The 25,479-nt window shown below is 39.0% G+C and overlaps 1 protein-coding gene across 2 annotated transcripts in view; it reads right to left on the bottom strand.

Annotated features, from left to right (window-relative positions):
- Nucleotides 1-25,479, bottom strand: part of MBD5 (methyl-CpG binding domain protein 5) — a 102,013-nt gene that overhangs the window by 42,068 nt on the left and 34,466 nt on the right. For both annotated transcript variants that reach the window (XM_079310859.1, XM_079310860.1), the window contains exons 2-3: nucleotides 21,001-21,099; nucleotides 1,805-1,942 (exon numbers count right to left, since the gene is read on the bottom strand). The gene's annotated coding sequence lies outside the window, so the exon portion shown is untranslated. The remainder of the gene's footprint in view (nucleotides 1-1,804; nucleotides 1,943-21,000; nucleotides 21,100-25,479) is intronic.

Genomic DNA, 25,479 nt, shown 5'->3' with positions numbered 1-25,479 from the left:
AAAACAGATAGAAAGATGGTATAACCAACCACTAAAGAATTTGCATAACAATGTATTTTAGATCATAATTCCACTATGGATGTAACATTCTTCATATAATTATATATTAATGCTTAAGCACATTGAAAGATATTGATCAGAGACATTTTTATGAAGAATTCCCCATGAGCACAGAATGCTAATCACAGCAACCATTGTAAAACTCCAATTTACTGGAAACAATTCCAATAGATGGAAGAAAGAGCCCAAGAATAAAACCTGAAAATCTGGGTCACAATGTCAGTGCTAAGGACTGGAGGAGGAGCAGGGAAAGGAGATTCCTCTAAAGGCCTCAAGAAATCAACAGCAAAGCATCATAGGAATTCATTTAAATGAATAATCTGATCTTGAATTTATCAAAATTAAACAGCAACAATAAATGAATGATAAAATTATCTCTGCTGAGTGTATGGAAATGGAGTCACACAGTGACTTTAGAATTTAGGGCTTTTTTAAATTCCATGCATATCCCTAACATGAAACTTCCCAAAAAGTTGCAGGATTGCAGTGGTGACTTGATCTCTGGGGGAGGCACATCTGTTTTTTTCAGAGTTTTTTGCTGTCTCCTTCCTTTGTGAGCTTCCTATTTACATAACAAGTCTGGGCTAACAGATTAAAAAAATCCTGTCCCCATCTAATCTCTCCAGATACAAACAATATTCTTACAACTACAGTATTTGGAGGATCTAAAATTAAAGCTACTTTTTATGAGCAAACATGAAAAGTACCAAAAATTGTTATTCCAGTAAGAGCAACAAACTGAACTTTTTAATTGTGTGCTGTCACAAATGAGTAAAAAAGAGGGTGGCAGTCAGCCAGTTCTCTTTTTACTTCAGCTGGGTTTTAAATGCATTTCTTCTAAATCAAACAACTTGATTATTGGCTGTTTCTCAGGTTATTTTTCTTATTTACTCTGTGGCATAACTGAAAACCTCTCCTGCAAACCAGTTAATTCCAAATTAAAGCCAGGAGCTCCATGCTGGAAAATAACAGCAGCAGCTTTTGTTTGGGAGCATCCAGTTCTGTCTGATTTTCTTTACAGTAATTGTTATTTTTCTTCTGTTAAGGGAAAAAAAAAAATCACACAAAATTATATTTATTAATTGAACTGTCTTTCATTTCAGAGAAATCAGAGATTCCCAGACTGGTTTGGGTGGGAAGGGACCTTAAATCCACCATTCCCACCCTCCCACCACCAAGCCCTGTCCAACCTGGCTTTGGGTTTTTTTTGGCATAGAGTCCTGAGCAGAAGTTACAACAGCATTTGTAGCTTTATTCTTATTTTTTCTTCTTCCTTTTAACTTTTTTTTTTTTCTTTTTTTTTCTGTATGTGTTTTCTTACCTTAATACAAGAATTTTTTATTTATAAATCATGAAATCAGCTAAAAATTCAAATTTAAAGTATTTTTCTGCACCTATCAGAATTGAATTTTTAAAGTACTAAAGCAGTGTCAGTTTTCACATATAACTTCCATATATAGTTTTATTTATTTATGTAAATAGTTTTATTTGGTTTTTTTAGAAATATAAGCAATGTTTTGCTATGTTTTCATTATGTTCAGGGCTAAGTTGCTGAATTTTAAAACAGGCTTTTTACTTTTTTAAGGGACTTAAATTATATTTTTATTTACTTACACTTTCATTTAATATTTATGTGTCTTAATATATTTTAATTTCTTGAAATACTCTTTATATACTCCCAACACCTTGGACACTTCCAGGGAATGGGAATACTCAGAAAGAGAAGAAAAGAAAATTCACCTACCTGAAATCAGGAAGACTGATGGGTGGAATCCTTTAGGATTTGGTGGTTCTCAGAATTTTGGGAAGAATTAAGAGAAGTGCTGTTTCTTCAAGTCTTTGTGGGTTTTTGCCTGTTTTGTTGCAATAAAGCCTCTTCTTCCTGCAACAAAAGACATCTTGTACTAAAGGGAGATTTGCAGAAAGGCAAATTATTCCTGAATTTCCTCTGCAAGGATCTTTGTGTCCATGCACAGAGAGCCTGAATTCCTTCCAGGCCAGGTGGGCTCCAGGTCTGCCTGTGCTTTACACTTGGAAGAGAATTTCAAGCTGTAAAAACAAGAGCCCACACAGCTGGAGAATGGAGAAAAGGATTTGAAAGTGAGATATTCTTGAGAGCATCCACCACAAAACTTCAGAGAACTAAAATAGCAAAAGAGACGCCCAGTTTTGCTTATTTATATACACATCTCTTTTTATAGGCACTCACACACATGGACATTTCTATAAATTAATATCAAACCCCCCAAAGTCGTTTAGAACCATTGAAAGTAGGTTATAAACATGCAAACTTTTTTTTTTCCCCCTAAATGCCTTGTAGATTTTCCCCCTAAACCAAGGAGGATTTTGTGACTTGAATATGTGATGGCAAATCATGACCTTGGTGTAAGCATGGCCTTTTATTTAATTTTATTCCCATAACCAGGATAAAAAGGGGGTGAAAATACACATTATTATGCTTGGACTAAGCACAGGGCTCACAGGATTTTCAGATTTCCCCAAATTCAGCCTCAATCCTGAAGGCCTGACTTAAATCAGGGCTCTGCTGTCTCCTCAGCACAAAGCCTGAAAATTCTGGTGACACCACATTTTATCCTTATTGCTCCATTTTCCTGGAGTTTGAGGGAATTCCTGTCACAGGGCACAACTCATCCCTCTGCTCCCAAGGCTGTGTCCTCCTGGATCAGGCCAGATTTGTGCATTTCTGCTGGATTAGTCTTAACCCAGATCTTCCCTAATCCCTGTGGCTGCAGGAATGCTTGGGCTGGAGCAGCAAGGGGTGGCACAGGCACAGGAATGAGAAACTCCAAGTGGAAAGAGCAGCAGCCACTTGGAGAAATCCAGGATTTTTTTGCTCATTTTATTTCTAAAGCCAGCAGTGCTGAAAATCTCTTCTGTGTTCATGGCAGCATCTCAGTGTATTTGTTGTTTAAATAAAAGGGATGTTTATCTATTTACAGCTTCCTAATTCTAAATTTTAACTGTTAGAACACCAAAGAGCAAGGGAAATGTCTGAATAATCTGACTATTGTTGGAAACAATAATCTTGCTTCCATAGTGATCAGAATTCCCATCTATTATCTGAGTATTTGCTAGACAGGAGATCTGGAGAAAATGAATTTAAAGGAGAACAGATGGCAGAAGAAAAAAGCAGCAGCAGCTACCCCACCTTCCAAGGCTACCTTTGCAGAACATATGGCCTTTCCCTGGGCTTTTGTACCACAAGTTGGCCAGATGAACAAAACTTCCAAAATGAGCTGTAACTGCCTAACAACACCATGGGCCACGTGAAAAATGTGAAATACCCAAAAGCAGGCAGGTCCTTCTGCAAGTTAATTCAGACATCAGCTGGGAGGTCAACAAACTATCACATTTCCTTAAATTATGTGATACATCCTTATAAATACAACACACTGATACATTTCTATATGTGTATGTGATATATATAAAGCTGAGTTACCAACATATTGACTTTATATTGTGATATAAGGAACATTTTTCAGAGGTTTGGCAATGCTGTCATTTGAGTGGTTGCTGCTTTGAGCACATCAGGTGTGGGAAGGGATATTATCTATTTTTTTTTGGTGTCCAATTACAGGAAATAAAAAAAAAGTTTTAATTTCAAGAGTTAAAAATCAGCCATCAGTTTAGTCAGTATTTCAATCCTATAAATCCTGAGTAGTTGATACCTCTGGCTGCAGTTTGGACTTTGATAAAGTTCACACTCAAGATTTAAACCTGTAAAATCTGGAGAATAAAAGTCTCTCCAACAATCACATGTCCCAATTTCTTTTGGTTTTCTCAAAACATCTTAGAATTAAATCTGATGAATAATTTACAAATTATTTTCATTCATCTGTAACACAGCACTTTGAAAACTTGATTTGTTTCCCTCAGCCCCTTTGCATACCTGGTGTACCAGCATTGCTGTTTTCTGGCTCACAATGGAAATGTAATCAACTTTTCTCCTTCACTGATCTTTAATTTAATATAGAGATAACTGAGAAACTGATGAGAGATGAGAAAATAAACAGTTTGAGGTCTGTATAATGCCAATTTGTCTTTTCTCCCACTTCTAAACAAATGTTGCTAAAGCTACAAAAGAAAGAGTTAGTAAAAAATTTAGTTGTTACTACTCCATACTTCAAAATAATGGATTTTTTAAATCACAGAACCCCAGAATGTTTGGGTTGGAAGGGACATTAAATCCCATCCAGTCCCATGGCCAGGATGCTCAGGTTTTCTCTTTAGGTGTCTCTATCTCAGCCTTATCACATAAAATATAAATATCCCCCAAAAAATGAAGACATTTGGTAAAACAAACACAAATAAAATAAAATAAAACAAAATAAAATAAAACAAAACAAAATAAAATAAAATAAAATAAAATAAAATAAAATAAAATAAAATAAAATAAAATAAACAGGAAACAATTGTCCCATTTGTCTCCCACCCCAGTGTCCACTCTTTTGCCTGTCCAGCTGCTCCTGCAACTTCCTCCACAGGCAAAATTTACTCAACCCACCAGAAAATCTCAATTTCTATCTCCTGACTCAGATTATTTCATGTAAATATATTTGTGTTGACCCCAAGACCAGATTTTTTTCCATTTCTCCACAACTCTACCAATACCTGGATAAACAAACCCACAGCACCAGGAGATGAAAAGGAAACCTGAAATTCCAGAGGAATCTCTTATCCCAAAACCCCAAACTCATTAGGAGAGAAGAAATTTCATGCAGCAAGCACACCAACAGTTTATATTTTTGCCTCATGACACTTTATCATCACATAATAAAGTGTCTTCTTTTAGACATGACATTATGCCATTGTTTAAAATTAAATCCTCCCCAAAGAAAATAACATAAACTTAGCTAAACTGTGTTACTTCTTATTTAAAAATTCTTGGCACTAATCTCCATAACTGGCAAATCTTGATTATTTTAAACTCTCTTGCAGGGCAGATGCTGCTATGGGAGCAGAGAGGAAATTCCAGCAGACTCAGGCTCAAAACTGAAATTATCCTAAAAGGCTGAAAAAACTCAAAATGAATTTGTACAGAGAAGGAATTTCATGCCAGTTCCATCCCTGCCTGCTCTGGGCTGCCTCTCTCATTGTCACTCCACTTCCTCTTTCCAAGTGATGCTGCTAATTAGCACAACTAATTGTCCAATTCATTGATAAAAGCATCAGGAAGGTATTTGAATAATCCCCAGGCACAGGGTTCCTAAAGCAGAATTCAGTTTCTGGAATTCTGATTCTATTCTTGCTCAGGTTAATGGATGATTTCCCACTGAGTTTAATAGAATTCACATTGGATCACTCCTGAGTCTATATTTATATAAAAATGCCCTACTATTTCAATCTGTTTGATCATTTTAAAAAATATCCATTTTATTTATTCAGGAATAGGGTTCAAAATTCTATAAAAATTTAGCTTAAGATTAAATGAGTTTCCAGAAAGCTTTGAGAGATTTTGTAAAGTCTGTTTTTAAGGTATTTCTAAGTAAATGGGATAAAATAATTAAATATTCCCCTGATTTTTAGAAATATGTATCATAACAGCACTAAGAGCCAAGAGAAATATTAAATATTATTAATGACAAATGCACCAAATGTCACTGGGGAAAAACAGTAAAAACAAGGATTTAAAGGTGTCAAAGTGTTTGACAGCAAATTAACAGGAATTACTAAATTCCAGATTTTTAAAGACACAAGTATAAATTGAAGGATTTTCACATCAGCAGAGAAGAAGGATCCAAGAACAAGACTTTCAGTAGCACTCAATAGACTTGGTTAAACCTAAATTTGCTTTTTTATTTCATGATTTCATATGAAGTTTTCTCTGTGACCAAAAAAAAATAAACCCTTTCAAGTTAAAGAAATTTCTAATACACAAGAAACTGAAAAATGTTAATTGCTTTAAGTTAGCTTAAGAATTAAGCTATATTAATTCTAATATAATAAATAATAGAATAGAATAAATAATATTAATTCAATAATGAAAATATAAGTGTAATTTTGTATGGCTCTAAGAACAGTGAATGGAAAAATGTCAATTTAATGACTGAATTCTTCTTCCTTCACAGAAACCACAATTAAAGTGTCCCAGTTCCTTCATTCTCAGCCTGTTTTTCACACTTTCTGGCTTCAGGCATAATAAAAGATGAAGTTTCTGACCCCTGAAGCTTTTGTTTCCTCTCCTGTACTTGCAAACTTCCCTAATTCAAAGGTCTGGCAGGGAGAAAAATCTGAAATTCCTCCAGAATTGCATCAGATTGGAATTGATGGCAATGGGAAGATGGGAGATGAGAAGATTGCTGCTCCATCCAAGAGCTCCAGCACCAACAGTGAGCTGAGAGAGGATCTGCACTGGGATCTGTGTTGGAATCTGTATTAGGATCTGCACTGGAATCTGTGTTGGGATCTGCACTGGGATCTGTGCTGGGATCTGCACTGGGATCTGTACTGGGATCTGTGTTGGGATCTGTGCTGGGATCTGTGCTGGGATCTGTGTTGGGATCTGCACTGGGATCTGTGCTGGGATCTGTGTTGGGATCAATATTGGGATCTGTGCTGGGATCTGTGTTGGGATCTGTGTTGGGATCTGCACTGGGATCTGTGTTGAGATCTGTGCTGGGATCTGCACTGGGATCTGTACTGGGATCTGTGTTGGGATCAATATTGGGATCTGTGCTGGGATCTGTGTTGGGATCAATATTGGGATCTGTGTTGGGATCTGTGTTGGGATCAATATTGGGATCTGTGCTGGGATCTGTGTTGGGATCAATATTGGGATCTGTGTTGGGATCTGTGTTGGGATCTGTGCTGGGATCTGCACTGGGATCTGTACTGGGATCTGTGTTGGGATCTGCACTGGGATCTGTATTAGGATCTGCACTGGGATCTGTGCTGGGATCTGCACTGGGATCTGTGTTGGGATCTGGGTTGGGATCTGTGTTGGGATCTGCACTGGGATCTGGGTTGGGATCTGCACTGGGATCTGTGCTGGGATCTGTACTGGGATCTGCACTGGGATCTGTGCTGGGATCTGTACTGGGATCTGTGCTGGGATCTGTACTGGGATCTGTGTTGGGATCAATATTGGGATCTGTACTGGGATCTGTGCTGGGATCTGTGTTGGGATCAATATTGGGATCTGTGCTGGGATCTGTGTTGGGATCTGCACTGGGATCTGTGTTGGGATCTGTGCTGGGATCTGCACTGGGATCTGTACTGGGATCTGTGTTGGGATCAATATTGGGATCTGTGCTGGGATCTGTGTTGGGATCAATATTGGGATCTGTGTTGGGATCTGTGTTGGGATCTGTGTTGGGATCAATATTGGGATCTGTGCTGGGATCTGTGTTGGGATCAATATTGGGATCTGTGTTGGGATCTGTGCTGGGATCTGTGCTGGGATCTGCACTGGGATCTGTGTTGGGATCTGCACTGGGATCTGTGCTGGGATCTGTACTGGGATCTGCACTGGGATCTGTGCTGGGATCTGTGTTGGGATCTGTGCTGGGATCTGTGTTGGGATCTGCACTGGGATCTGTGTTGGGATCAATATTGGGATCTGTGTTGGGATCAATATTGGGATCTGTGCTGGGATCAATATTGGGATCTGTGTTGGGATCAATATTGGGATCTGTGCTGGGATCAATATTGGGATCTGTGTTCCACACCAGGAAAACAGAAATGCAATGTCTGGACATGGCTCCACCCAGAAACTTCCTCCCTCCCTTAAAACCCCTGTGAGCTTCCCCCCCCCCCCCCCCCCCCCCCCCCCCCCCCCCCCCCCCCCCATCAGCCTCTGATTTTCAGTATTTTTTGGGCTCTATTTTTTTGAGCTGATCCAAACCAAGCCAAATTTAAAGGATCTGAATGGTCCCATCCCCTTCAAAGAGCTCAAGGGTGAAAGTAATTCCACACACAAAGAACTTGGTTGGATTTTAAAAGCACTTTCCAAGGGATGCCACTGGAGAAAACTTCAACCTGTTTTGTGGACATGTGTGAAATGTGCAAATGTGGCAACCAAACCTAAACAAACTTAAAATAATCTCAAACTGGAATTCTACTTTTACCCTCTCTTTGGATGAAGGTGATCAACAAGTGTGAGGAACAGGACCTTCATTTGAGCAGCCAAAGTCTTACAGAATGCCAACAAAATAGGGTTTTGAACATAAAGACAAAATGAAGCCAGTCTGTAAATGGCACCAGAGCACAGAAAACGCCTATTTTAGCTCCAGCTCAGTTGCAGAAAACAGATGGAAACATTTAGTGGGCAAAAAGAATTATTCCTTGATTATTCAATATTTTTCCCTAATATCAAGATAGCTTGAAAATCAATAAGAGCATCTTTAATTTTCCATGAACTGAGATCTGGAGCTCTAACATCATCAGTGAACAGATTTTACATCACTTGAGTTTCCTGCACTGTGGCACCATCCAAAGCTTTGAGCAGCCTCATAATAGATATGTCATATAATAATAATGATAATAATGATACTAATAATATTTTTTTAAAACATTCTGCATTAGCAGCTTTAAATAACAGTGCCCAGGTATTTCTTCAACTCAGGTCCTTGCAGGTAACAGTTAACTAGCACTAAGTGGAAGGACTCAATTAATAAATCTCAAGTAGGGTTACAAAGAGTCAACACAAGGCAGATACAAGCTCCTGAATTATTTATTTTCTGAACAATAAACATGTCCTCTGCTAAACCACCAGAATTAAGAATTTACTCCTGCAGGCAGATGCTCATTTTGCATACTAGGGCTTCACTACAAAGTGGTGTAAGTTCAAATTTAAGACATGAAAATGTCTTAAATGGACACACCAAATAATTTAGTGCTGCAGGTCAGCCCAACTGAGCACATGATGGTGAACACAGGAGGGTGCAACACACAAAAAAAAAGTTTGTTCAGCACCTTCAAGTATTTGAGGCAGCAGATAAAAATGAGCAGCTGAAACCAAGAATTTTCCCTAATAGACCTTGGGTTTATTTGTCCAAAGAAACATTAAATACAGAAAATAAAAAAAACCCAATAAATACAGAAATAATTCTGTACTCTCATATTCTTCAAATTATCATCAAGGGCTACCATTGTATCTATTTACCAAAATATTTTATATCAGTGTTTCTCCTCACTTGATGTAACCAAGTCATTTTGTGGCAGAATTAATGTGACAGCATAAACATCCCTTCTGCTTTATTAATTGAATTAATTGTCTTGGTCCAAACCCCAAACCCACAACAAGCTCTACATTTGTTGCAACCACACCCTGATAGGCAGCTTGTTATTTGCAAAAAAAAAAAAAAAAAAAAAAAAGTCTCAAAGCTGCAAATATAAAAAAATGTAGGAAGGAATTCTTGGCAGGGAGGGTGGGCAGAGAGGCTGTGGCTGTGCCCAGATCCCTGGAAGTGCCCAAGGCCAGGCTGGACAGGGCTTGGAGCAGCCTGGGATAGTGGGAGAGGTGGATTGAGATGAGCTTTAAGGTTCTCCCAACCCAAACCATCCTGTGATTCCACTAATTTCTGTGTAATTCTGTACAATTTCTGTACCTCTGGATAAATTCTGCCAGTAAATTTGATAAAAATCCATTTCTGTAGCACATTTTCCAGCTGCTCTTTCTGAATACTGAAGACACAAAAGCAATAAAGAGGAACAGAATCTTGTTTTAACATTTACTTTCAATTTTATTTTTTTTTTTGTGTGATCAGCAACAGGAGATGATTTGGGAAGGGCCATGGATGTGACCAGGGGTGGGGATTCATCCTGAAGAACAGACCCAACACACCTCCAGAGCAATGATTTTCTCTGCCCAAAATGATTGCAGACACAGGCAGGGACTTGAGTGATGAATTTGGAGAAGCTGAGCCAAACTGAAAAGTCTCTTCACACAGAATTGAAAATTGTTTGAAAAAATTTCCCACTCTTCAAGAGTAACACCCTAAAAAACTTAATCCATGAAGCTTTTTGGAACTACAGCAAGATAATTTAACACAATGTGCTGCTCTGAAGTTAAGGTCACACATTCTGCCATCATGTTGTGCATGAATTTTGATTTGCCTCAGCATTCTGGTATTTGACATTCATGGAATCATCTCAGGTTAAGGCAAATGCTGAAATGTTGCATCAGGTTGGATTTTAATCACTGGAATGGAGGATTTCAGGTATTTTGTACATTGCAAAAGCAACATGTGTACATTTACATGCAGTGACTGCTGTATCCAAGGAAAAGCCACTCAGTGATTTACAGCCACAGCACTCAAGCACAATTATCAGCTTTGAAACCCATCAATTTGATTTTTTCCCCCCTTTTCTTTCTTGCTTTTAGCTGGCACTAGCACAAGGAGTTCTGGCATAGACTGTTTTCAGTTTGTACACATTTCAAACCAGTGTTGATTTCCTGGGACAGATGATTTAGAATTGCCACGTTCCCTTTAACTGAGCAGGATTTGCAGTAGTACAAGATTTCTTGGATTTTTAACTGTTGGGCTTCCAGCACTCACACACAGCAAGGCTCATTTTCTCTTTCCATTCAAAAGTGACTTTTTCCTTTCTCAAACCACTGAAAAGTCTAACAGGGCCAATGTGTCTTCTCTCCTCTCTTTAAATTTAATAAAGTGCCAGGAAATCTAAGCTTAGTTTTTGTTCTTTGGGAGGGAAAAAAAGGATCAGGAATCTCATTTATTTTTGGTATAACAACAATACAATTGAACACATCCTTCTATTTTTTAGGCAAAAAGTGATAATGCTGCTCAGGTGCATTCCAAGAGATCCCAAGGAGCTTTCTGGAATGCTAATTGTGAAATTATCAGCTACTAATTTTTTTTTCTGGAAGTGTTCTCTGAAATATTGCAAATCCTGGTGGTTTTAACCACCTAAGGAGTAGGAGTTTTCCAGACTGATTCCCTCAGGGATGACTCCTCCTGGATAAACACCTGTGAGGAGACTTGGAATCTTCCTGGGAGGGTGAGGATGGGTTGGGATGGAATTCCCAGAGATTCTGAAGAGACAGTTTGGTTGCTACAAAGAACTGGCCAAAGGCTTTCAGTCTTGTACTCCTGTCAGAATCCATCCAGAGGTACCACATGTGACACTTTTGAAAGCTGTTAAAAAATTCAATCACCCTAATTAGGCAGCCAGCAGGCTCTCCCATGCTTTATTAGGTGCTTAGGAAATGTCAAAGGGAAAAGCAGCCAGGCCTTGGAGATCACCAATCTCTGCATCTAAAACCACACCAAGACCACTCCTTTGAGTGAAAAGGAGATAAAATAAAAAGTTTTTCTAATGTTCAAAGGGTGCCTTGAAGGTGTTGCAGGTTTTCAGCTATTTATTTTCTTTAGAAGCACAGATCAGGTTTTTGGTTTATTGTATTATTTTGCTTTCTAGACTTGAAAGGCATCAAGTCAGTGTTCTGAACTTTCAGAAATATTCTGTTTTCTTTGACTGTCAGGCCTTGAGCTGCTGTGGACAAGGACAAACTCAAGATCCATTTGGACAAATCCAGATGTGCCACAGGCTGTCCCACCACTCACTTGTGTTAGCCAAACCCTGAATTTAGTTATTTATTAAACTTAAATCAGCAAGTTGCAGATGTTATAGCAAGACCTACTGATGGAAGAATTCATGTTTATTTTATCTAGACCTTCACAACAAAATCTCATCAGAAATATTTTCAATATTCCTCCAAAATTTTTCTTTTTTACATTTTATTGGAGCTACAGGATCATGGAAATGAACAACAGGGATGGCTTCAGCACTGACAGTGTTTCTACATGAGTTCAAGGACAGGTCAGAAGAAATTTAACTGGTTTGGAATCTCTGTCCTAGAGCTTATCTTGCAAAACCTGATGCAGAGTTACCTAAATGTTTGAAAAGCAGAAGGGTCAGGTATTTGGAATAAAAGGCCTTTCCAGAATGCAGGAATGGAACACTGGAATTCAGGAATAGAACACTGAAATTCAGGAATAGAACACTGGAATTCAGGAATAGAACAATGAAATTCAGTCATTACAGAGCTGTGTTTGTGATTCTCTGATTTGGGCATGTAACTGAAATGGTTTTTCAGCTCTGCCATCAAGAGTCAGGACTCAGGATTCAGCAATTCCAGGTGGACAACCCTCTATCTGTCTGCTTTAAAATCATCTTTTCATCATCACTAAATCACATTTAGTTCACTGCTAGAACACACAGTTCAATCCTAGATTCATATTTTATAAATTTCTATTTCCACCTAAACAAATAATTCACTGGTGTGTCAGTCCAGCAGATCTTTTGTATATTGTGGTTTGGGATTTTTTCCCCTCCCTTTTCAGTGAATACTTCCCATTATTGTAAATATTCCATGAACTTGAATCTAAGCTGAAATTTAAGGAGCACAGCCCTGCTACTCCAACAAGGAAGGGTCTGTAATCCCTGAACCTCTCCTTGTCCCCCTTCCCTTCATCCCATTTCTCAAGTTGAGGGGCTAAACTGCTTTCAGCTTCTTACATCCCTCTGGATTTAGGGATTGATCACAGAGGAGGAAGCCAGACCCTTCTTTCCTTCCAGCCAGAAATGTAATCCCCCTGACCTGAACCCAAAAATCACTTATGGTTTTAGCTCTTCCTGCAGAATCTCTGCACAATGGGAGAGGACAGACCATGCTGGAATTTTGTCACTCTGTACCTGGAGACACAGCAATGCCATTTTATCCCCCTCACAATTTGCTGTTTATTTATTTGGGACAGCACAAGCCCTAACCTTAACAAACATTCCAGCCTCTGAAAAAAAATCTCTGTTTAAAATCTACCACATTGTGTCTATCAGTAATTGAGGGGATAAAAAAAACAAGGCACATCAGGAGTGCAGCTACAAATGCAGCACTTTACAAATTTGTGCCACAGAGGCAGAGCAGGAGGACACTGGGCTCTGCTCCTCAGCTCCTGCTTGGCAGATCATTTCCACACAATTGCTTTGCACAAACTTTCCCCAGCTGCCATCGTTTTTCCTTTTAGCAGGAAATGCAAGGAAAGGCTGAAGCACGAGCACAGCCGAGGGAGGTGCACAAGGAATAATGGACTGCAACAGTAACAAAATAAAAATACAGTTCTTTAGTATATATAAAACACTGAGAGATTTTCTATATCTCAGTCCAGATCACAGAATGGTTAAAGATGGAAAAGATTTCTAAGATCATCCAGACAAGAGGTAGAGGAGTAATTTTATATAAAATTTGTTCCTATTTTGGGAAATTAATATGGGAACAGTTTTCTAGGTGCTGTGGTGAGCCCAGTGCCAGTGCCAGGCTCTGAAACATGATCAGGAGCTGTGACCAGGGGCTGGGAAAGGTGATAGCCTGGGAGCTGCAGGAAGGCTGGGAACAGTCCCTGGGCTCTCTCCTGGCCTGTGGCTTCTTAAATTCACACAATTCCAGTAGGAATGGGCTTGGAAACTCATCCATTCCCATCCCTGCTATGGCAGGGACACTTTCCACCACCCCAGGCTGCTCAAACACTGTTTAATCTGGCCTGGGACACTGCCAGGGATCCTGGGGCAGCCACAGCTCCTCTGGGAATTCCATCCCAGCCAGAAATTCCCAATATCCCAATATCCATCCCTGTCTCTGGCAGTGGAAACCATTCCCTGTGTCCTCCAAGTCTTTATCCAAATCCCCTCTCCAGAAATCCTCCCCACACCCAGGAGAGCAGACACAAAATGTCCCTGTGCTTCCAGCAGCTCTCCAGCTGGAATAATCACCTTCCAAAATGTAAAGTTTTGACCAAAATAAATCCTGTGTTTTCCCTGGAATGGGGGCTGGGATCATTTGGGCTGTGGGAACACAACCATGGAGGGATCCTGCTCCTGATTCAGAACCTGGTCCTGGTTTGGATCCTGGTCCTGGTTTGGATCCTGGTCCTGATTTGGATGAGCTCCTGATTTAGATGAGCTCCTAGTTTGGATCCTGCCCCTGGTTTGGATCCTGCTCCTGGTTTGGATGCTGCCCCTGGTTTGGATCCTGGTCAGGAATTCCCAGTTCCCAATATCCATCCCTGCCCTCTGGCAGTGAAGCCATTCCCTGTGTCCTGTCTCTCCATCCCCTGTCCCCACTCCAGCTCTCCTGGAGCCCTTTTTAGATCCTGGAAAGTCACCCCAGAGCTCTTCCTTACTCTGCCCTGGATACCTGGAAAGGAAACAGGACCAGTGTGGGGCAGGAAATGAAATCCTGGAGGGATCATCCCCAGAGATGTCACACACAACCACACACCATGCCCAGGGAGGGTCCCACTCCCAGCCTCACTCCAGCTTTCCCAACAAACATTCCTGGTTTGAAAGCATTTTCTGATGGATCAGCCACACTCCCATCTTCACAAAAGCACCCAAATGCACCTCTGGCTCCCAGGGTCTGTTTTTCCAGGTGTGTCATTGCCACCTCCTGCTGCAGGCTCATCAGTGTGTCCTTATCCCTGTCCCTGCAGCTGCAGCCAGGCTGCTCCTTCAGAATGACAAACCATCTTTAACTGGAATTTCAGCTCCACATTCCTGCAGCCCAAATCAAAACTATTCATGGAGAATGTGTAATTTTGTATTTTCAATATGTTTAGATGGGACCATCGTGATAATCTGAGGGCACTGGCCCTGCTGCAGAAACATCTGTGTCAAAGCAAGGACTTGTCCTTTTCTGTGGGTCTATTTTTAAAAGCTTGAAATGTATTTTAGATTTTAGATCATCAAGGAAATGCAATTTAAGACAAACCAGAAAAACCAGTTTTATGTATGGACTAGTTCATAATCAAAATTTCCACTGAAAAAGCATTAGAAAAAATCCTTTTGAGTACTAAGAAAGACAAAACTCAATGGAATTATGGAAAAACATTTGGTAGGAACCTTCAGATTTTATATCCTGGTGCTCAGTGGCTCACCTTTAAACCCTCACAATCCTTTCCAAGAGGAGACACTGTAAAAGAGCTGGATATTACAAAACAGGGCTACCCACAGCCTTCATAGTACTCCTGTATTATACAGATGCAAAAACCACCCAAATAATAATAATAACATGGCTTCATTTTTAAGTAGCATCACCTGAATCAGTGATTTGCTAACTTGCTTCATTGGAAAATAAAAGTTTTCCAGTTTCCAGTGAGTTCTGAAGTGCCCTTTGCAGGAACAAAGCTCTTCCTCTCCCATCCCCAGCTCCCAATAACTGTTTTCCAAGGATCACAACCAAGTGAATAAACATTAACCTGATCAAGGAATGTGCAAATCACTTTGGTACAACACTCAGAGGCAGTTCACTCAGCTTTTTTCCTTTCAGGTGGTTTTAAAAAGCAGAATGATAGCAGGAATGGTGTAAAGAAGCCCAGCTGAAGGCTGGGTGTGATGGGGATATATTGAATTCTACACTCTGAGAATACAATTTCTACTGAAAGCTGCTCCATGAGAACTTCATGGAACACAAAGAGGATCCTGCAGTTGGAACACCCACGTGTCAGACTGTTCCTGAGTGCCATTGTGCCTCCTGTCACCTGCTCATTTGCCTGCAGGATCTGTCCCCTACAAGTGCCACTCAAATGCTGAAATGGTGCTGCAGATAAAAAGAAAACTGAAGGAAATTAAAAAAAAAAAAAAAAAAGGCATGAAACTTCCAAATAAAAATTAGCAGCATTAAAAAATGATGTCAGAACTATTAAATATACATTATAATACCTATAATATTTATTATTTTCCTCTGTTGCCTTTTATTGAAGGGGCACCTGTGGCCAGGTTTTGCTGTTCCCTTGTTGGGACAGGAATTAAACAAGAATTCACTGCTGGAGTTACTTTCCCATTAACTATTTATTATCAAATCACACCAAGACTGACCAGTGAACACTCCCATTTATGTGATACAGAAACAAGAACATTTTGGTTACTAACATCTAAACAATGAGCACCTCAAAGAGATTCTGCTCCCATGGAAAATTCACTGGATCTGTGTGCCAAACATTTTTAGTTCCTGGATTAAGGACTGATCAAAAAAGGAGATATTTTAACTTCTGATGAGTTTTTAAACAGAAATTTTAATTAATTTTTTTTGTTTTCCTAAATCCAGCTGCTTTTGCCCCCACTCTCAGGATGGCACTAATAAACTGAGGGTGGGTTAATGGTCACTGTGTGACCTCAAAAGTCTTTCCCACCCCAAAAGATTCCAAAATTCTGTGATGAAACCTGAAAGAAAAGGGATGAATCCTTTGAAGTGCTCCAAACTGACCCACCTTGGTGAGAACTTTTACCTCCCAGGAATATTTTTCAGGAATGTGGTAAAAAATACAAATAACCCTGTTTGTGTTCAGCTCTGGAGCATCACCACAGGTTTGGTGAGGAAGAGAAGCTCTTCAGAAATTTGGTGTGTTTGATTTTAAAAGTATCCTCTGGTTTTTATTTAAAGCATTTCCCTGGGCTGGGACCCTTCTAGGAAAAAGCCAATTGAGAATCTCAAAAATGAAAATCCTTCCTTTAACATTTCAATGCATTTTTCACCATGACATGGCCCTCCAAGGATGTGAATTGATAGGAAGGGGAAAACAAAATTGAAGCACAAAATTTAAAAAAAAATCCCTTCACAACCTTTCAGGCCACCTTCATGTAAAAAATCAACTTTTATTAGGTTTTCATTAACAGCTGTATTTTAAATTTGCTGCCATTGATCTTCCTTTTGTTTTAATGAAAGAGTTATTGAAACAAAAATTAATGATCTGAGTTTGGTGTTTCAACAGAAAAGAATAATTTCTTTTATCCTAAGTACTACACTATATATTCTTCTTTTAAGTATTATTTATAATTAATAAATAATGACAGGAGCTCTTATTTGTTATTTTAAACCAGCAGCTCTTTCAGCAAAAAAAATATGACTTTTACTTCACAGAAAGTTCTTGTGATATTTCAGGAAAACTTAAGGATATATAACATTTTCTAATACCACAGGCTGAAATAATCCAAACCCTCAACATTTTCTGGAGAAATCCCAAGAACCTCAAAATTTCTGAAGGTCTGAAGGGGTTGTAGGAAGCCAATCTTTGGCTTCGCTAAGAAAAATTAACTATTAAAAAACTGACTGTAACAATTTTGCTATTTTGTTATGAATTTTAAAGAGAGAGGCACTGCAGGATTAAAAAGTTTTGCATTACTTAAACATTTAACTGGGAAATTACAACTAAATCCCTGAGCTTGATTAACTTGGTTACAATAAAAGAAATGTTGAGAACATTTCCTTTTGTTCAGGGTGCCTGCTGCTCCAATTTTTCAAAATGAAAAGCCTTTGTAGTTGGTTTTATTTACAATATCTGTGTAAGGAAGAATTCAAAATGCCAGCCCATAATTCAGTTTCAGAAAGAGCAGCTGGAAGAGAAACTGGGATCAGGGAAAACAAACTTCTTGCTCTGTGCAAAAACTTGGCAGAAGTGTTACAAAAAATTCTGCTCAGGCAGAGAACAACTTATCAAATCTATTACATTTCAAATGTACTTTGAAAATTTGGCTCTAAAATGCTCCTAAAAGTTGTGATATTAAAGAGCAACATTAGGAAAATGTCTTTTTTTTTTTTTTTAACCCAAATCCTTTAAATAATTTCTTTGGGAAAAAATATTCAAATGAAGTAGGTCTCCTTTTATTAAATTTAAGAAGGTAGAATTCATTTATACCTTGTGTTAGAGAGAGTACCTTGGGATTTCATAAAACTCCAAGCCTTTCATATGGAAAGAAGACAGAGCTAGACAGAAAATTGATTGTTCTCAGAAAAACATCAGGCCTTCAGAAAAGGCAAGCAGGCTCCTGGCTTATAATGACAATTCAGGAAAAATAGGCTGAGGAGAAAATTGCTGGAACCAATTTCTGCTCCCTGTGTGCCTTAGGATAACCCCAACCAAAAAAACCCAAACCTTGGGATGGCAGAGCTGGGAAACCAACCCAAAACCCCAAACCTTGGGAATGACAGAGCTGGGAGCCCCAAAACCCAAACCTTGGGATGGCAGAGCTGGGAAACCAACCCAAAAACTCAAACCTTGGGATGGCAGAACTGGGAACCCCAAAACCCAAACCTTGGGATGGCAGAGCTGGGAACCCCAAAACCCAAAGCTTGGGAATGGTAGAACTGGGAACCCCAAAACCCCAAACCTTGGGAATGACAGAGCTGGGAAACCAACCCAAAAACCCAAACCTTGGGATGGCAGAGCTGGGAAACCAATCCAAAAACCCAAACCTTGGGAATGACAGAACTGGAAACCCCAAAACCCAAACCTTGGAATGACAGAGCTGGGAGCCCCAAAACCCAAACCTTGGAATGACAGAGCTGGGAACCCCAAAACCCAAAGCTTGGGAATGGTAGAACTGGGAACCCCAAAACCCAAACCTTGGAATGACAGAGCTGGGAGCCCCAAAACCCAAACCTTGGAATGACAGAGCTGGGAAACCAACCCAAAAACCCCAAAACCCAAACTTGGGTGTGCAGACCCAAGTTTCCAGGAGAGCTGGAGAGGGAATTTGGCCAAGGGATGGAGGGACAGGACACAGGGAATGATTCCACTGCCAGAGGGCAGGGATGGATATTGGGATATTGGGAATTGGGAATTCCTGGCTGGGCTGGAATTCCCAGAGCAGCTGTGGCTGCCCCTGATCCCTGGAAGTGCCCAAGGCCAGGCTGGAGAAGGTTTGGAATATTCTGGGATAGTGGAAGTTCTGCCACAGACCTGGATGAATTTTCATGTCCCTTCCAACCCAAACCAATGTGGGATTCCCCAAAACCTGTTGGTAAAAGGGGTGAGAAATCACAAAAGCAAATAGTGAATTCCATCAGCAGGGAAAGGCCTGAACATTACTGAGGAAGGAAGGATTGAACAATTAAAGGCAGTGGATTGCTGGTTAAATTCCATCTATTTAATGGAAGGGTTTCCTATGGAGGAAAATAGCAATGGTATCATGTAATTAAAGATAATGCAGGAGCTCTGAGTGGGTGAGGCAGGGTCAGGAAGGTTTGGGAGTATTGGACTACACAGGAATGTGGATTCCATCCAGAGAGCCCCTGCTTTTAAAAATAGATCAAATGGAACAGCAGCAGGGGCTGCAATACCTGCACAGCTGTGAGCACTTTAGTGAGGGAAAAAAAAAAAAAAAAAAGAGTACAAAATACAAGTTAAGATGCTGAGAATGAGAACTAAATGTTTTCTTGGATTTCATTGGAGCATCCTGAGGTTTATCCACATGTACATATTAAAACTTTCAGGAAATAACCAGTACAACATGAACCTTACAGAGAAAACCACTTTCCCTGCCCTAGTTTTTCACATAGCAAAAAGGTTTTTTTGGAACCCAAACACAGACTTTGATAATTATTCCCCCAAAACATTTGGTTTTCCAAATGGTGTAGATTCCTATTTTAGAACAAATAAAAACATATGCAAAGGTCTACCCTGGAAGGGAAGAGTGACAACAAAACAAACCCAACCCCTCAATAAGGCAGAGGTATAAATAACCTCTCTCAGCTCTGTTTGTCTTCTAAATGGAAAAATCTTCCTTCTGAGGGTCAAAAAAATCCCCAAACTAAGGCAAAATGAAAAAGAAAGAGAACTGCCTTCATTTTTTTCCTTTCATTTTCAAAGACTCCATAAATGAGACACTTTATTTGTGTGGGCTAAAAAGACACTTGCAAGAATTCTCTCTTGATCCTGCTTGAAATAGAGATTACATATATGTATATATTATATATGTATTAGAAAGATTTGCAGAATTAGCCCTTTTCCAACAGATTCTGATTTGACTAATAGAAGAAAGTTAATTACAAACACTGAACAAACTTTGTATTTAAATCACTTTTAACTGTGCTGTATCAGAGCATCACCTGGAACTCAGCATCCTAAAAACAGCAGAGGTTGTATTCCTCAAATTCCCACCTCCTAAGAGCCATCTAAAGTTCAAATTTGAGAATTAAGGAGCTTATCCCTGAATTTATCCATGCTTTTAGTCAAAAGCATTTTACAAGCTTCACTTTGAAAAGCCTCAGCTCGAGTTGGTGCCTCCAGAAGTTCAAAACTGAAGCTGCAGCCTCATTTTGGACCTCTCTTTGCTAAAGCAAAGAAAAGCAAATATGTAAATTCCCAGTGAATTCAAGTGCCCCATTAGGAGCTCAATTATATTCTGAAATGATGTCTTAATTGGTTTGCTCATAGATGAGCTGTACTGCTAACCAAAAATCTACTGCCATAATCAGCACTAAATTTCAGATATTGCCACACATTAAATTAACAGCAGATAATGAGTGGGAAAATTAGCTCTATTTCCATAATAGAAAAAAAAAAAAAAAAAAAAGGTCCCATATTACCTATGGTGTTATACAGAAACAGAAAAAAATTATTCATAAACAAAACTCTCCTGAATATCCTCACATTTGTTGATAATAAATAATACAAGCAAAGAAAATAAATGGCACAGGACACATCAGATTTGTGCTTTCAGTATTTAATTTAAAGAAATCATACTTCTAAAATTCTATAGAAATTTTTAACAGATTTATCAGTGTTTTACCCTTTTTTCACCTGATTTTTGTCTTTTTGAGCATAAGCCCCATTCCTCAATTACTTTCTAGATTTTTAATGCTGGTTCTCATCAGTACCACAAAAATATTGTAACTGATCTGCAGGTCAAAATACTCTTGAGAAAAGAAGAATAAAGAAAAACATTAAGTGCAGGGAAAAAAAAGACAAGCTAAGGATATTCCTGTAACTAAAAGGAGGAGAAGAAATTGAGCTCTTTCCATGGATATTTATTATTTTTCACTTCAGAATAAATAAACATTAAAAAAGGTTTAAAGTTGGCAGAGTGGTCAGACTTCCAAACTTCAGCTGCTGTTCAATTTTGGAAGTCAAAACAGAACTTATTACATTGAGACAAATGCATAATGTGGATTATTTGAGTTACCTTTGCTGTCTGAAGGAAAACAGATTTCAGAGATCTTGTCTGTAAATGATAAAATCTTCAACAGTGCTGCCTCCAGCCACCACCATCGTCACCAAGGATCTGCAGAACCACAGCAGAGCAGAAAATCAGCCAGGAGAGCTAAACTCTGATGGATTTATTCATTAAAAAGGCACAATTGCATGAAATAGATGAATTTAGGAGGTGCTGTTAAAAAATAAACAGTCACTAGATGGGAAGGGATTGATTTGCTAGAGGAATATGATAATTACTTTGCATTAGTATATTTAAAAATACACCTAACTTGGGGAATTCAAAACAACAACAGCAAGGATCCCGTGAGTTAAAAGTTCAATTAAATAAAATTACAAATTAGTATTGAAATGTGACATATCATAAGCACTAGTAGATTATATAAAGTTAAACCACCTCCCTAGACTGAAATTAAAGGTAACTTTAAGACAAGGTCACTATAAATGCCAGTTATGCTTTTAAAAAATACAATTATTCAACAATGTAACCCTAGAGCATAATTTGTTAGTGCTGCTTTCACATCTCAGCACTGTAGCTATGGAAAGATAAATATAAAAAATTAAATCACTAGAAAACTCATCAGGCCCAGAAGTTTTTGTCTTGTAAACTGTTTTTCTTTTTTATTCAGTCAATTCTATTTGGTTTAGACTTTCTAAGACCATGGAGGAATCCAAGTGTAAGCAAAAGGAAAACTCCCCTGACTTTTATCACCTGAGAAAAAACACATTTTAATCCAACTTCTCCTACCAACCAGCAAGTTATTGAATATCTATATTATATCTATCATATCTAAATCTATATCTATATCTATATTTATCTATATATCTATATCTATCTATTATATCTACATGGACACTCTCCTCTTTCTAGAGCTTCCAAAAATGCAAAATCCTCAGAGAGGACATAACTCACATCAGACTATGAAATTAAACTGCCCACAATTCTTTTCCCTTTCTTTCTCATACCAACTGTGTGTCCTGCACCTCCAGGCCTGCCCAGCTGACAATGGATGGATCAGTGTAGGGAAAACACTCCAGACCCAAAATCATCCAGGGAAATCCCAAAAAAGCTGCTGGAGGTGATGCTGCCTTGACAGATTGGTGGGGAATTTCCAGATATGGGGTTGAAGGGCAGGAGAGGAATGGAATTTTTTTTTTTTTTCATAATGGAAGGCTCAAGGAAGTCATGGAAGTTTCTGGGAAACAAGAGGTGCAAAAGATTTGACATCACTGACCAGCCCAATGGGTTCAGCACAGAAGTTTGGAGCTGTAGCTCCAAAGAGGAAAGCTCATCTGCTGAAAACTGGGAAATGGGTTGAGAATTGGAGTGAAAAATGGGATTTTAAATGAAGAACACATGATGTGGAGAAGCTCTGGGATGATAATGTGATATTTCATTGTGCCACTTTAAACACATCTTGTTTGGAGTCTCCAAAGTGCTTCTGAGTTGTCCCTTAAAGTGACTTTGTTCACATAATTTGCTGTTGAGGTTTTCTATCAACTGTGCTTCAAACTTGCCATTCAGTTCTTAATCTCCCCAGATTTTTTTCAGTTCCATGAAAAGATCTGTATTTTTTTTTTTTTTCCTGCCTGACAAGTAAATCATTCTCACGTTGCCTTTTGTGTTAATAGATGATATTTTCTATTTTCTTTGTGAACTGCACAGCCACAATCCAGAAATTTAAACTCTGCTCCCACTGCAGATGTTATTTCTGATCGGATTTAATCATCACTCTCAAACAGAACAACTGCAATAATTGTAAGGGTATCATTAATTTTGTTCTCAAAACCTCTAAGCCTTCTCCAAGGGCTTGGAGCATCACAGCACTGGGAAGAAATTTCTTCTGTGTTTAACCACATCTTTCAAGGGAATCTGCTGAATTTCTTGGGACCTGTTAATTTTGCTGAATGGCACCCAAGTGTTTCATTTTTTTCTCCATGTGATTTTTATGATCATCACCCTAAGACCAGAATGAGTCACTACGACCAATTAATGGGAATTTATTGATAAAATTAAATGGTTTTTATGATTTACAGTGTTGACTCCTCTAAGATTTCATACAGAAATAAAGACAGAGTTCCACAGAATTCCAGGATGGTTTAAAAGCTCATGCAGAGTCAAGACACTTTCCACTGTCCCAGGTTGCTCCAAGCCCCATCCAAAAAATCTCTCTGTGGATCCTGAACACCCTTTCCTGGTCACCACAGCCCAGGAGTGCCTGGAATTCCTTTGTGCTGCCCTTCAGTCTTCTTTTGAAAATGTTTCTCTTTTCCTTATATTCTCCAGCACCTTATTTTGAATGTTGTTCCTCTAAATATCCCAGAATATGAAGAGTTGGTTCTACAGGATTCTGCATCCTAGTCTGGTGCCAACCCACCAAACATATGTCTCTGCTCAAATGGAAGAATCTGTTTTGATTTCTTTTTTTTTGAAATTTCTTCCTGGACTGGGGACAAAACATTTCTTTAGATACAACTCAACATTTAGTATCTTTTGAGATATGAAACTTCCTCTATAAGTTTTTGTTAATTTATTCCTATGCAACAACTTTGAAGAAGCTGAACTGCCTGAATACGTGACAAGAATGATTAAATGTTCAAAAATTCATTAGTAAATCAAAATTAATTTAGAAATTCCTGGTTGGGAGGCCCTGGGATGGAATTCCCAGAAAAGCTGTGGCTGCCCCTGGATCCCTGGCAGTGCCCAAGGCCAGGCTGGTCAGGGTTTGGAGCAACCTGGGATGGTGGAAAGTGTCCCTACCCATGGCAAGGGTGGCACTGGATGGGTTTTAAAGCCCTTTCCAACCCAATCCATTCCACAATTCAATGCTAATTCTTCAATCTCATGGGTGACAAACATGCCTGAGCTTCCTAGAGATGTTTAGGGATGAAAAGAAACCCATCAGCTCAGACAGGTGCAAAATCTCACATCATTTTCTGTTAGGTAAGGGAATATTTGGGATGCACCACCACAGAAACACTCCAAAGCCTCTGAAATTTCCATCAGCTGTTGCCTCTGGGAGGTGTTTTTCTTGTTTGTGAGAAAAAATCCTTCCAGACACATGAAAATTATTCCACAGCAAGATAAATGCACCCAGGAAACAGCAGAAATTTTCGATGCATAACACAATATCTGCACACAGAGTTAGGAAAATATTTCCTTTTTTTTTTTTTGTTTTTTTTTGTAGTGGGAAATGCAAAGGAGCAGCAGATTGAAAAAACACTATTTTCACACCTGAGGGATGCAGAGCAGGAAGGAGCAGGGCTGGATTCTCCTCTGAGCTCAGAACCCCCACCATGATCCAGCTCAGTTCCAAAAGCTACCTCTGGAGAAGGAGGAGGAGGAAAACACCAGTGTTTTCCATTTTTTTTATTCCACAATAATGCTGAAAAGGCTGCCTCAATCTTTCTTGTAAATTAATAGTTTGAAGTGAGAAATAAATAAAGCAGGTCAGATTGTTTTTGTCAGAGATGAGCGAGCAAGGACTAATGAGATCACATGACAGATGAGTCTACTCCAAGATTGTCCTAAGGAAGAATTCCATCCTGCTTTTAACTGTTATTTAACATTTTACTGACACCCAAAGAACAGAATTTTCTAATTACCATTAGAAAACAGCAAGATAGTTTAACTAAAAGTAGGAGAGCCTCACTAATTGTACAAATTTAATGGTATTCTGGGCAATTTTGGGGGTGCTGTGCTGCATTCTGGATCAGATACTTAACTCTACATATTCATATTTAAATCCAGCCCACATATTTTATTTAAGTATTATAAGTACATAGAATAAAATATGTGTTTTTTTCTGTGTATACAAACAACAGATAACTTTCTTTTTTACTACAGGCAAAAATCCCAGCGCTACCAAAATTTCTGAGAATCAAAATATTTCTGAGAAAAATAAATCTCCCAGCCCTCAACAAGACACAAACTCCATTAGAAAAAAATCCCATTTATCTTCCAAACACAAATATCTCCATTTTCTTCCTTTCTGGATTACCTCTAAATACTTTTTTAGCATCTAATCTGTCTTTAAAGCTGAACAGAGTAACAGAGCACAGGAGAAGCCATGGGGTGGGAAATTTGGGAATGTTCAGCTGGAGAAGGGAAAGATCCAGGGAAATCCCAGAGCCCTTTCCAGTTCCTAAAAAGGCTCCAGGAGAGCTGGAGAGGGACTGGGGACAAGGGATGGATGGGATGTTGGGAAAAAATCCATGGACTGAATCAAATTCCAAGAGTCTTCCTTGCTCTGAGCAGCCCAGAAATGCAGAGATGGGAAGAATCCCTCATTCATGGAAATTGAACAGGGAAAAGCAAGCTCAGAGCCACTCCAAGAAAATTATCATCCCCAGCAAACTAGGTCACAGGAGTGAGTAGTTTACTAAATATAAACTTTCTTTGTAGTCAGGCAACCACTGTCAGAGTAATGAGATTTACTCATATTTCACC

Source organism: Erithacus rubecula, assembly GCF_903797595.1.
Source record: "Erithacus rubecula genome assembly, chromosome: 8".
In the NCBI taxonomy this organism is placed as follows: domain Eukaryota; kingdom Metazoa; phylum Chordata; class Aves; order Passeriformes; family Muscicapidae; genus Erithacus; species Erithacus rubecula.
The sequence above is the reverse complement of the archived record's forward strand: the minus strand, read 5'-3'. Positions and strand labels throughout refer to the sequence as shown.